Consider the following 14814-nt stretch of genomic DNA (forward strand, 5'->3'; position numbering starts at 1 on the left):
AAGGAAAAGAATAAGTCACTGTGTATATACTTAAGGGGACAGATGACTCATAATTTAAAATAAATAACAACTATCCACACATTTTCCATTTTCTATTTCCTAGGTCCCATAATATTTCTTAGCCCTGGTGAGAAACTCTATACTGTCTTTAAAAATAGTGCCTCAAGGCCGTATTCTATTCATGCTCATGGGGTGAAAACAAACTATTCCACTGTTGTTCCAACACAGCAGGTAACTGCTTTGGGAGAAAGAAAAGTCCCAAAGCTTTTATGCAGGACTGTGGGGCTAACGTTTGCTCTTTTTTTCCTGTTTTTGTTTGTTGGTTGGTTTTGTGGAATACCTACTATATGCCATGCCATACTTTTTTTTAATTGAAGTATAGTTGATTTACAATATTATATTAGTTTCATGTGTACAACATAGTGACTCAAAATTTTTATAGATTATACTCCATTTATAATTATTATAAAATACTGGATTTATTCCCTGTACTGTATAATACAATATATCATTATAGCTTATTTATTCTATACATAGTAGTTTGTACCTCTTAATCCCCTGCTCTTATCTTGCCCCTCTCCACTTCTCTCTTCTCACTGGTAACCACTCTATATCCATGAGTTTTTTTTCTTTTTTGTTATATTTACTAGTTTGTTTTATTTTTTAGATTTCACGTATAAGTGATATTATAGTATTTGTCTTTCTCTATCTGAGTTATTTCACTAAACATAATACCCTCCAGGTCCATCCGTGTAGTGGCAAATGGCAAAATTTCATTCTTTGTTATGACGAGTAGTATTCCATTGTGTGTATGTGTGTGTGTGTGTGTGTGTGTGTGTGTGTGTATAACATCTTCTTTATCTACTCATCTGTTGAAGGACATTTAGGTTGCTTCCTTATCTTGGCTATTGTAAATAATGTTGCTATGAACTTTGTGTTCTATGTATATTTTCAAATTAGTGTTTTCACTTTCTTTGGATATATATCCATGAGTGGAATTGCTAGATCATATGGCAGTTCTATTTTTAGTTTTTTGAGGAACCTCCATACTGTTTTCCATAATGGTTGTTCCAATTTACAAGCAAAACCTAAAGTTAGTAGAAGAAAGAAAGCATAAAGATCAGAACAGAGATAAACGAAATAGAGATTTCAAAAAGCAATAGAAAAGATTAATGAAACTAAGAGTTGGTTCTTCAAAAAGATAAACAAAATTGATAAACCTTTAGTCAGACTCATCAAGAAAAAGAGAGAGAGGGCCCAAATCAATAAAACCAGAAATGAAAGAAAATTTACAGTTGTAAATAGGAATATAAATGATCATAAGAGATTACTACAAACAATTATATGCTAATAAAATGGACAACCTAGAAGAAATGAATAAATTCCTAGAAACATAAAATCTTCCAAGACTGAATCAGAAAGAAAAATAGAAAACATGAACAGATCAATTACCAGTAATGAAATTGAATCGATTAAAATTTTTAAAAAACCCCAACAAACAAAAGTCCAGCACCAGATAGCTTCACAGGTGAATTCTACTAAACGTTTAGAAAACAGTTAACACCTATCTTTCTTAAACTATTCCAAAAAATTGCAGAGGAAGGAATGCTTCCAAACTTATTCTATGAGGCCAGCATCACCCTGATACCAAGACCAGACAAAGATATCACAAAAAAAGAAAATTATAGGCCAATATCACTGATGAACACAGATGCAAAAATCCTCAACAAAATACTAGCAAACCAAGTTCAATGACATATTAAAAGGATCATATACCATAATCAAGTGGGATTTATCCCAAGGATGCAAGGATGGTTCAATATCTACAACTCAATCAGTGCAATACCTCACATCAACAAATTGAAGAGTAAAACAATATGATCTTCTCAATAGATGCAGAAGAAGTTTTGAAAAATTTCAACATCTATTTATGATAAAAACTCTCAACAAAGTTGGTATAGAGAGAACATACCTCATCATAATAAAGGCCATATATGACAAGAACACAGCTAACATTATACTCAATGATGAAAAGCTGAAAGCATTTCCTCTAAGGTCAGGAGCAAGACAAGGATGTCCACTCTCACCACTTTTATTCAACATAGTATTGGAAGTCCCAGCCACAGCAATCAAACAAGAAAAAGAAATAAAAGGAATCCAAACTGGAAAACAAGAAGTAAAACTGTCACTGTTTGCAGATGATATGATACTATACATAGAAAATTGTAAAGATGCCACCAAAAAACTGCTAGAGCTCATCAATGAATTTGGTAAAGTTGAAGGATACAAAATTAATATACAGAAATTTGTTGCATTTCTATACACTAACAACAAAATATCAGAAAGACAAATTAAGGAATAAATTAAGAGATTAGGGGTTTCCCTGGTGGTGCAGTGGTTGAGAATCTGCCTGCCAATGCAGGTGACACGGGTTCAAGCCCTGGTTTGGGAAGATCCCACATGCCGCGGAGCAACTAGGCCCATGAGCCACAACTACTGAGCCTGTGCATCTGAAACCTGTGCTCCGCAACAAGAGAGGCCACGACAGTGAGAGGCCCGCGCACCACGATGAAGAGTGGCCCCCGCTTGCCACAACTAGAGAAAGCCCTCGCACAGAAACGAAGACCCAGCACAGCCAAAAATAAATAAATTAATTAATCAATTTAAAAAAAAAATGATTTGGAAGTGGGGAGGCTGAAGATGGGGTTGGTTAGTGGAGAAGGAAGACTATGTCACAGGTGCTTGGGAAAATTAACTTAAGCCTCGGGAAGGGGGGAGATGTAGAATGATATAGCAAGGGATGAGAGTGGGGACCAAAAGAACTTTCCTGCAAGAGTCAAGAGGATTTATATTAAGTAGGGCTAATGCAAACAGCTTTGTGGGTGGGAAGGAGGTGCATGTGATCTACAAATTGGAAGGTTCAGAGCTGTGATTCAAAACAATTTTGTCACATTTCAAAGGCTGAGTTATCTTCACTACAATAAATATTCATTGAACAAATGAATTAGATATTTAATGATTGATGTTTTTCAACGGCAGAATCACTATAAAGTTTTGATCCTGTAACACTGAGAACATAATAGCCAACATTGATAGTGACATCGACCTTGCCCTGTGGGCCAGGTAATGCAACACCAAGGGCTTCCTTTGCACCATCTTGTCTAATCCCTAAATCCCCATTTTATGTGCATGAGGAAACAGAAATCCAGAACGTGTAAACACATTGACTAAGACCACAAAGCAAGGAGCTGTAGAGCCGGAAGTAAAAACAAGGACTGTGCTGTTTAATATTTGTATAGCTTTAGAGTTTGTTCATTATCTGCTTCTCCATAAAGAAGTGTGATTTAAAAGATTCTATTTAAATACATTGTATTTGCCTATTTCAGGAGAGAGCCGAACATACATTTGGCAGATTCCTGAAAGAGCTGGTCCTACCTCAAAGGACTTTGAGTGCATACCTTGGTTTTACTATTCAACTGTGGATGTGGTTAGGGTAAACCTTAAATCCCAGTTTTTATCCTCTCTCCTCTTAGAAATTATAATGAAAGAAAGGAGTTTATTTTTCTTTTTTAAAATATCTTAGTTTTATGTAAACTTTCTAAATACTGCTCAGTTTTTAATTCTATACAGGTTTGCATTTTTCAAGAGGAAACTAAATTATTACATTATGATTACTTAGATTTAGGCTATTTTCCAAAATGTTACAGTGGATTGGAAGATATAGAGATATATAGATATATGTAAAATTATATGATAATACTCTCTTCTTTGCTTCATTGAATAAGATTTGGGTTCCAGAAAACAAAGTATGGAGTTTTAAAATTCTATGATTAGTGACAAATAAATGCATACATAGTATATATCTTTTAAAAACTCTTAACTCTGGAGTTCCAGTTTATTTGTATTTAAAAAAAAAACAAAAAACAAAGAGTTCACTCTTTGGCCTTTTAGTTATTTTTGGCCTACTCTCCACCAAACCAAGAACAGACACAGACATTCAACCCCAAAACAAAATAAATATAAACAAACCAAAGTTCCCAGCTGAAAGTGGCTGCGGAGGCAGAGGCATCACAGAGGGGGGGATCTGAGATCTTTAGACACGTCTGTCCATCAACTCCAGTGCCAAGGACTTCTAATTAAAACCGAAGTTCTGTTTTTTAATTAAAATTTCAAAGATAGAGCTAAATCCACTAAGGAATGTGTCTAAAATCCCTTTCAGGAGTTTGTTCTTCTCTTCAGACCTCAACTCTAATGAGTGAGATGATCACTTTTTTCAATCAAGAATTTAGCATGGGGCTTCCCTGGTGGCGCAGTGGTTGAGAATCTGCCTGCCAATGCAGGGCACACGGGTTCGAGTCCTGGTCTGGGAAGATCCCACATGCCACGGAGCAACTGGGCCCGTGAGCCACAATTACTGAGCCTGCGCGTCTGGAGCCTGTGCTCCGCAACAAGAGAGGCCGCGATAGTGAGAGGCCCGCGCATCGCGATGAAGAGTCGCCCCCACTTGCCACAACTAGAGAAAGCCCTCGCACAGAAACGAAGACCCAACACAGCCATAAATAAAATAAATAAATAAAATTTGAAAAAAGAAAATGCTCCCTATTAAAAAAAAAAAAAAAAGAAGAATTTAGCATGTCAAATGTTTTGTTCCTTACACTCAGAATCCCAATCATTCAAAACTCAGGATCTGACCTCACTCAAATTAAAACTTGTTTCCACTCTTTTCCTTGACTGGGGAAAGTTGTGGGCACAGTTTATCATCTTGCTTTGCCTCTCCAGGATCTTAATAGCGGACTGGTAGGTCCTTTGATCGTATGTCGAAAAGACACCAAAGCCAGCATAGTTTACCGTGTTCTCCACTTCATGATTTTTAATGAGAATGAATCCTGGTACTTTGAAGAAAACATCAATACGTATTCTCAAGAATCAAACCAAGTAGACAGGAGTGATGCTACTCTTGACCTCAGCAACCAAATGCATGGTAATGCCCACTCACTAACTCACTGACTGTAGCCTACAGGTTGTTCTGCCCAAAGGAAACAGACAAAGGTTTACATCTGTCACTCTCAGAACAGTTTAAAGAACATGATCACATAAAGCTGGGGTGCAGATCACATGGACCAAGAGCCAGATGGTAAAGAGTTAGGCTTGTAGACCGTAGGGTCTCCACCGTGAGCTGTCTTCTATTCAACCCTTGTGGCACAAAAGCACCCACAGAAAAGATGTAAACAAATGTAAGTGGTAAGTAAATAATGTAAGTAAAAGTCAATAAACTGCATTTATGGGCGCTGGAATTTGTATTTCACACAATTTTCACAGGTAAGGAAATATTATTCTTTTTTGATTTTTTCCAACTGTTTAGAAATTTAAAAACCATTCTTTGCTCATGAGCCATAGAGAAAAGGGCAGTGAGTGGGCTGGAACTGGCATGAAGGCTGCAGACCACTGTCCTAGCAGCACTGTGAATTCTAATGTCTCTGGAGCCCTGCGGGCAATGTAAAACCGAGGAGATCAGCTATCGTTTCTGGAGGGTCTGACTACAGGCTCTTCTAAGTATTTTACCTGGATGGACTGAGGGAGAGCTAGGGTTTGAGGCAAACTGAAGAGCACACGCCCCACCCACTCTTCCCCACCACCATTACCAAAGGAACTTCATAGGCAGGACCTTTAAAAATCCCATGCTCATCAACCAAAACTCTTTTATAGGTTCATTGTGACTAGATTCGCCTTATTTATGACCTACACCCGCCTCATCTAGAATCACAGTAATAAGACAATTATTCAAATAAAAAAGCATATAAACAAGCTCACTTATCACAGTCTTACGTAGTCAAACTTCAGGTCCCAATCCTTTCACCTGAGGAAGTTCAGGGATATGACTGGTTAAGGAATCCTTAACTAAGGCAAATGATCATTTTCACCTTCTTAGGTTTTATCCCCCTGCAAGAAATATATGTAAATTTAAAATTAATTCGAGGACAACATCCATTCTATCCATAGTCTTTTAATAAGCATCACAGAGGGCACAAAGCACTGTCCTAGGCCCTAAGGAGATACAAAAGCCATAAGATGGGTCGTCTCTCAAGTTGTTCAGTGTGTTGCCACAGTACAAGGCTGACTTGAGGAGGTGCCGTGACAGAAGTATAAACAGTGCTGTGTCTTAAATTCTTATTTGGGAGGTCAAAAAACGCTTCATGAAGGGGAGGAGAACTTTGAGTTGAGTATTTAAGGATGCCTGTGAGTCTGTCTAGTACAGAACGAATGACCTTCCAGGTGGAAAGAAGAATGTGAGCTAAGTCACACAGCATCTGGAAAGAAAAAGCCATCTGTGTGTGGAAGACCCTGAATATCCTGTTAACAATTTAAACTTGATCTAAACCGGGGTTTCTCAAGCTTGCCACTGTTGACATTTTGGGTCGGATAACTCTTTGTGATGAGGCTGTCCAGTGCATTGTAGGATGTTTAGCAGCACCCATACCCTCGACCCCCTAGATGTCAGTAGCCCCTTCCCCCAAGTTGTGAGAACTAAAAAATGTCTCCAGGCATTGACTCCCCTGGAGGACAAAATCCTGTTGAGAACCACTGTACTAAAGGCTTCAAGAGCTCTGAGCTAGGGAACAATAGGAGTAGATGTGTGTTTTAGGAACAACTCTGGCACTTATGCTCCAAGTGTGGTCCGTGGTCCAGCAGTAGCAGCGTCCCTTGGGAGCTTGTTAGAAATGCAGAATTTCAGGTTTCACAGTCCCAGTGAATCACAATCTGCATTTTAACAAGATTCCCCCAGCCACGTGCACATTAAAGTTTGAGAAGCACTGATCTAAAGCAGAGTCTCCTAGTTTTTTTTCTATTACATCCCTCCATCAGCTAAAAGTGTTAGAGCCCAACCTCTATAGATATCTGGTTATTAATTATATGTTTGTGCCACTGTAATAATGTATTCTCTGCATTTCCAAAGATGCACACAAAGTAGAAAAGTAAAAAGGAGGATATATATAAAGAGAGAGAGGTTTTTTTAAATTTTAATATTTTCTTCCCATTACCCATTGGAAGCCACGCCTGGAGAGGATTAGAGAGGGGGTGAGACAGGACCTCAGGCAAATGGCCATTCCAGTCATACTGGTGACAGATCATGAAGGTTTGATGTAAGACAGTTAAATGGGAACACATTCCTAATATTCTAAGCCTCTTGTGATACTTTTAAGTATACTTTAAATATATAGATATATTTAAGTATCCACCAATGTAAGTATCCTCACTTGTGAACTATTCTAGACCAACCCGATTATGTTAAAGCAAAGTCAGTGCCTCATTTCCTCAGGCAAGGAAAACTCTCTGTCTAGCATTAGACGCACCCATGAGTGGGTGGCTTGGTCATATTTAACGGCTTCCTTAGGCTGGCCTTAAAACCCTCATGGCCTCTGAAAATATCATGGTGCTTTTTAAAAAAACATATTACTTCAAATCCTTGTTGAATATAATAAACTGTATCCTCCACAGCAATTAATGGAAGAATGTTCGGAAATAACCAAGGCCTGACATTTCATGTTAGGGATGAAGTGAATTGGTATCTGATTGACATGGGGGGTGAGTTTGACCTGCACACAGTTCCCTTTCATGGTCACAGCTTTCAATACACGGTAAGAGGCCTGGGCAGCTCCCTTTAGTTACTGTGGTACCTTGTAATCCAGTTGTTGGGGCAGCATGGCAAGATAACAGGACAGGAAATGACCACGCCAGGACTGAGGTTCAACACATACAATCTGCAATATATCTGATGCAAGTAAATAGTTATACCTTTAGCTTTTTATATCCCACAGACATTTGATAAATGCTTCTGAATATATGAATTGCATTTCTTACTCTGTTCTGATGCTTCTCAATAAGTAAATAAAACATCTATAATCATCCTTAGTTTTACCCTTTCTTTCCCAACTTATTTATTTTTTTTTAAAAGGAATTCCTTTATTTTTATTTTATTTATTTATTTATTTATTTTTGGCTGTGTTGGGTTTTCGTTTCTGTGCAAAGGCTTTCTCTAGTTGCGGCAAGCGGGGGCCACTCTTCATCGCGGTGCACGGGCCTCTCAACTATCGCAGTCTCTCTTGTTGCGGAGCACAGGCTCCAGACGCGCAGGCTCAGTAGTTGTGGCTCACGGGCCTAGTTGCTCTGCGGCACGTGGGATACTCCCAGACCAGGGCTCGTACCTGCGTCCCCTGAATTGGCAGGCAGATTCTCAACCACTGTGCCACCAGGGAAGCCCCCAACTTATTTGTTTAATTTTCAAACTCTCAGTGACATAAAAGAAAAACTCCTTGAACACTCATATACATTTTGCTGCATTTGCTTTCTCTCTCTATATATGTTTTTTTCTGAATCCAATTGAAAGTAAATTGCAAACACCATGACTCTTCACTCCTAAATACTAAAGCATGTGCATCCTAAGAATAAAGACAATCTGCCTCAACCACAATAACGTTATCACCTGTTTCAAATTAACATTAATTCAATAATAGAATCTAACATACAGTCCATTCAAATATCACCAGTTGTTCCCAAAACGCTCTTTGTAACTTTTCTTAATCCAAGATCTAATCATTTATATTTAGCATTTGGTTGTCATTGTCGTATCTTTCCTAAAATCAGGAGACCTTTTCCTTTTTTTTCTTGATCTTTCATGATGTTTCGTTTTTGAAGCGTCCAGGTCAGTTTTGTAGAACGTTCCGTATTCTGTATTGTTCTGATCGTTTCCTTGTGATTGGATCCATGTCAAACACCTTTGGCAAGAGCACTGCATAGGTGAAGCTGTGTACTTCCCATACATCACATCAAGAGGCACACAAGGTCAGCAGGTCCTAATACTGTGAAGGCTAAGTTTGATAACTTTATGAAGGTGATGTGTACCATTCTCCCCCTTTTAAAAATATCATCTTCCTATTGTAATTAATAAGTAATCTGTAAAGTAAATTTTTGTATAATTTATTACAACAATTTTTCATCTTGTAGTTTTAAAAAGGATCCACTGATGATCCTTGCCTGACTCAGTTTTTATAACGGGGATTACAAATGGTGGCCTTCCAATTTTATTATTCCTTTAATATTTGTTATCAAATTAAAATATGGAACTAGGTGTGAACTGGCTTTATGGTACCTTTATTATTATTATTGCCATCTTTTTCTACTTTATGAGTTCTTACTCTCTTTATATCTTCTGTCTGAATTGCTTTCCATCACCCCACCTGTCATATTTCTTTACACTTTTTTTTCACTGACCACTTTTGATAGCTATTTCTCTAATTTATTATAAGTATTTTCAATTTTATCCTTCCTCTTTCTATCTCCGAGTATCATTTATTTACTTAAAGAGCATTTTCTTTATTTCCTCATCCTAATCCCTTATATAAACATTAATGTGCAATTGAAGATGAATTATATTTTATGTATTTGACACCTCACACTTTTCATCTAGCCACTTGGCATGATACAGTCTATCTTTTACACATTGATAGAAGCTTCACATAAAGTGTTCCTGAATTCTAGATGCATTCAGTTCATAGTTACTTTAATGCTCTGGGCCTATCATAGAAATAACTTAATGATTGTGTGTGACAATTGACACAAAGCTTTACTGGTGTGTTGCTTTCTTTTCTTTAATAAACAAACTTATTTCCCTTAAACACTTTTTTGCTTAAAAACTAATTTTATAACAGAGAATTTTATATAATAGAGAGAATAAAATAATGAACCTCTTTATCCATCACCCACGCCCAACAGTCATGACATTTCTATGCTTCCATCTATGCTCCCCATATTTTTTAAGGAAAAGCCTAGATAATAGGGTTGTTATTAAGTTCATAACTGTTTATATTAGACTTTAAAAACTAGAACAAAAGAGATTAAAATCCGGTTATAGTTTTTTACAGTGTATTTGTTGTTCAATTCAGATTGTTCAGTTCAACAAATGCCTATTATATTCCTAGAACCATGCCAAGTGTTGTGTGGAGATGAAAGGAAACCAGAGTTATCTTTCAGTGGTTACATCTACATAAATGATCATTTTATAAGGTGTCAAATTAAGTGGACTTTATGGTAACATTTCTATAATGATGATTATAGCTAACCTTTATTAAGTCCTTATGTGCCAGATGCTATGCTTAGTGTTTTGCATGGATTTCTCATTGAACCCACACAACTTTCCTATGAAAGAGGTACTATTTTATCACCATTTTATAGGGAAATGGAGGATTAACAAGGTAAAGAACTTTCCAACAAGCAGGAAGTGTTAAACGTAGGATTTGAACCCCTGGCTCTGACTCCAGAGCCCCTCACTCTTAGCCTCTTCAGAAAGCTGCTTCCCTTAAGAATGATCCTATTTGGGACTTCCCTGGTGGCGCAGTGGTTAAGAATCTGCCTGCCAATGCAGGGGACACGGGTTTGAGCCCTGGTCTGGGAAGATCCCACATGCCTTAGAGCAACTAAGCCCGTGCACCACAACTACTGAGCCTGCGCTCTAGAGCCCGCGAGCCACAGCTACTGAGCCCACGTGCCACAACTACTGAAGCCCGCGCGCCTAGAGCCCGTGCTCCGCAACAAGAGAAGTCACCGCAACGAGAAGCCTGCACACCGCAACGAAGACCCAACACAGACAAATAAATAAATAATTAATTAAATTTATTTTAAAAAAAGAATGATCCTATTTGTACCACGGAACCTGGTACCATCAGCTGTCAACTCTAGCCACTCACTCCAAACCCATCACAGATGGACTCAAATAGTCTTCCCCTCCCCTTGAGGTTAAACCGAAGTACTCCAGCAATGATGCAGCTGCTGGTCTGTATTCCCTGGAACATCTAGGCACAGCAGAGCAGCCCCCTGGGGTTAGTAACTGGGTCTTGGGACAAGCCAGCCAGTCACGTCCTATTCCCTAAGGCTGTGGTTTCCTTCGGCGCCAGGGCTCCAGGTACATATGGTACATTTACTAATACCTTGGACATTGTCAGTTCTTAGTTAAAATCGTTTCATGTTGTTCTCCACATTTTCTGACATCTTAGAAATGTATCTATGTCAGCCATATCGTTGTCACTTCAGATGCAAAATTAATTTCCCTAAATAGCAATGACTCAAGTGGGAGACGGCTCAGCCTTCCCCCTACCTTCTAACATCTCCAGGGAGTCTTGAGAGCCTACGTTTCTTCTAGCCATCTCCAACTCTCATTTCCTGCTTCTGCTCAGTTTTCTGGCTTCTCACCTCCTGTGGCTGGTATTTCCTCATGTCTCTGTGCAGCTCCAAATTGGAACACACCCCCATTTCTTAGTACTCAACCAAACACAAAATCAAGGCCATTGTGGGTCATAGACTTCAAGTGAAATTTTGGGGGTAAATAAGAGGGTTTTTATTATTATTATTACACAGTGAAAGCATCACCATTTGTTGTTACCATTTGACATTAAATGCCCTTGTCTTTAATTATCCCTCTGCTATGCATGGCTGAGAACCTCTGGCTCTCCTGCTTTTTATTCTCACCCTCAAGACTTCTTTCTCTGCATTCTTCCTCTCCACATTCTCTTGACTTTTCTCCTCTCTTCACATTATTCTGGACCCCATCTTGAGCTGCACTCTCCAACACATCCCCCATCCTCCAAATACCCCCCATATTATTATACAGAGAAATTCATCTCCCTCTTACTCTCTTTCTAATCTAACCTAGCCAGGCCCTGGGTTTCATTTATCAAAATCAAAGTAGCCTACAGATGAGATAGTCTCCTAAACCTCAGGTTCTCTTCTAAGGAGAGAAATTGGCTATTAAAGCCCTCAGCCCTCAGGCCCAACCCCAGAAGGCAGAGGTAGGTCCACTTCTTCCTGTAACCATGAGTTTTCCTGATAGCTACATCTAGAGAAATGATCATCTTCATATCACCAACATCTCTAGTTAGAAATATTTCAGTTAAAACCTTGGGGATTTGTGAAACCGATGTTCTCTGAAATCTAGAGCATTCTGTGTGAGACGCTGACAAGGTACCTAACACCGATACGGACACAGGCATCCTGTTAGAGCGAGATGTTTTCCCTGTGGCCTATCACTAAAAAGTTCTAGGACTTCCTTCTCCAAACTCTCAATTGTATTCAGAGGAGAGGTGCAGTGGTACCTAATGCATTCTAATCGTCATCTGACGAAGTATATAGAAATGAGGAGTTACAGCAAACAGTAAGGTGTGTAAATGACTGATACCTCTTATAAGCTATTTAATTTTGTCTTTTTGTTGAGGATTAGGGAGAGTATCACTCTGATGTTTGTGATCTTCCTCCTGGGATCTATCAAACTGTAAAAATGTATCCAAGAGATGTTGAAATCTGGTTATTTCATTGTCATATCAAGGTTCACATTGGGGCTGGAATGGAAAGTACTTACACTGTAATCGAGTGAAAAGGTAAGCCTAATTAATTAAAAGTGATGATATGTAAATAAACTCGGTGTTTATATAAGGATATCTGATCCACTGGACGTTTACATGATGTGACACACCACTCATTCATTCAAAGACTACTGTTTTGACAGGACCAAGATAATCTAGCTTTATTTTCTTTACCAAATTTAGGTAACTATATCTGATCTGATAAAAGATACTTCAGAGTTAAATGTAATTTCTAGATTCCTACAATATATGCATGAGGATTTGAACAGATAATTCATAGAAGATGAAATACAAATGACTATTGAACCTATAAAGATATCTAAACTTGCTCATAATCAAATCACTTAAAATTGCATTTAAACAACAGTAAGACACTTTTTGAATGAGAAAGCCATCAATTTGGCAAAGTTTTGTTTTGTTTTTTTTCCAGTGATAGTATCAATAACAGTGTGGTGAGAGGGTGCAATGCACATACTTTGGTGGAAGTGTATACTGTTTCCACAACTCTGGAAAGAAACAAAATAACGATTCTAATAATCTTATTTTCACATTCAAGTGACATTTTATTTCCTCTCATTCCCATCTCTCCTTTCTCCAATACATTTTATTAGCAACTTCAGTATGAAAATAGGGTCTTTGTTACTGAGATTTTCATCAGTTCCTTAGTTACTTAGACTGTTCATGAAGTCATTATCCTTTTTTGACAGAATGATTCTAATATTTTGACTCAGTAATTTTACCTGACAGTTGATCTCAGAAAGTTATCAGCAATGCTGAAAAATATTTATCACCATATTATTTTGTGTTGGTGGAAAACCGAAAATGAGGAAATGATCTACTATAAGTTTTGCTACATTTATCATCTAAAGTATTATCCCACTTTAAAAATCATGCCTTAAAATTTTAATGAGAAAATGCTTATAATACAATACTAAGTGATTAAAAAAGCAGTCTAAAAAATAGTATTTGAAATATAATTCAAATTTTATATATAAAACATATATATGTATATATACATATATATATATACATATAAAGACTAAACAGAAATTTACTGAAATGTTAATAGTGACTCTCTCTAGGTAGTGAAATTATAAGTGAGGTTTATTTCTTCTTGTATGTTTCTGTTTCTGCTGAGGTTACTGTAAAGTTTAAATTACTTTTCAAATCAGGAAAACTATTGAATATATATGTCATACACTATTTAAAATAGGCTGTGCCACTCTCGAGTTTTGTAGATATTTTTTCCGTGGGGTCCGCTCTGAAGACAAAGACCACATTTCTCACAAAGCCAAAAACATATTAGCCCCAAATATAATTTTTACCTGCAACATCATATTAATACCAAGAATAATATTATTAACACAGTAATAGTAATTATTACTCTTATTCCTATAATCATTCATATTTATTTATTTTTTTTCTAAATTGAAGTATAGTTGATTTACAGTGTGTTAGTTTCAGGTGTACAACAAAGTGATTCAGATATATATATATATATATATATATACACTTTATTCTTTTCCCTTATAAGTTATTACAAAATATTGAATATAGTTCTCTGTGCTATACAGTAGGTTCTTGTTGGTTAGCTATTTTATTTTATTTTATTATTTTTTTGGCCGCACCACGCAGCTTGCAAGATCTTAGTTCCCCGACTAGGGATCAAACCCGTGCCACCTGCAGTAGAAGCACAGAATTTTAACCACTGGACTGCCAGGGAAGTCCTGGTTATCTGTTTTATATACAGTAGTGTATATATGTTAATCCCAAACGCCTAACATATTATTTTTTTTCACATGTTTATTGGAGTATAATTACTTTACAATGTTTTGTTAGTTTCTGCTGTACAACAAAGTGAATCAGCTATATGTATACATATATCCCCATACCCCCTCCCTCTTGAGCCTCCCTCCCACCCTCCATATCCCACCCTTCTAGGTCATCACAAAGCATAGAATTGATCTCCCTGTAGCTTCCCTCTAGCCATCCATTTTACCTTTGGTAGTGTATATACGTCAGTGCCACTCTCTCGCTTATTCCCAGCTTCCTCTTCCTACCCACCCCCCCGGTGTCCTTAAGTCCATTCTCTACGTCTGTGTTTTTATTCCTGCCCTTAATAAAAGAGAGTTTCATGTGCTGTCCAAAAAATAAATCCTTCACTTATAACATGGTTTCTCTGGGAAACTAGATTTTTGTGTTACAAATACTCTAAAGCAAAACAGTTGGGTCTCAGGTCTTCTGTCCACATGGCAAAGTGACAGTGATGTTGCTATCAATTTAGTAAGTAAGTTTTTTCTTGCAAAAGCACTGGTAGTCATTTTAAGGATGTTCTTAAGACTTATATAAACCTTATATTTTTTCCTTAAAGGTATGTAACCATTTTAGCTGAAGTTGCTGAAGA

At 37.4% G+C, this 14814-nt stretch overlaps 1 pseudogene across 1 annotated transcript in view; it reads left to right on the forward strand.

Annotated features, from left to right (window-relative positions):
* The window catches only part of LOC309629528 (ceruloplasmin-like), a 40830-nt pseudogene extending 26930 nt beyond the window's left edge, over positions 1 to 13900 (forward strand). The window contains exons 11-15 of the transcript in view: positions 65 to 231; positions 3387 to 3493; positions 4780 to 4981; positions 7498 to 7637; positions 12269 to 13900. The product of the transcript in view is annotated as a ceruloplasmin-like (transcript). The remainder of the gene's footprint in view (positions 1 to 64; positions 232 to 3386; positions 3494 to 4779; positions 4982 to 7497; positions 7638 to 12268) is intronic.
* The last annotated feature ends 914 nt before the right edge of the window (positions 13901 to 14814 follow it).

This window comes from Balaenoptera borealis (assembly GCF_965194805.1).
Source record: "Balaenoptera borealis genome assembly, chromosome: 5".
NCBI classification, from domain to species: Eukaryota; Metazoa; Chordata; class Mammalia; order Artiodactyla; family Balaenopteridae; genus Balaenoptera; species Balaenoptera borealis.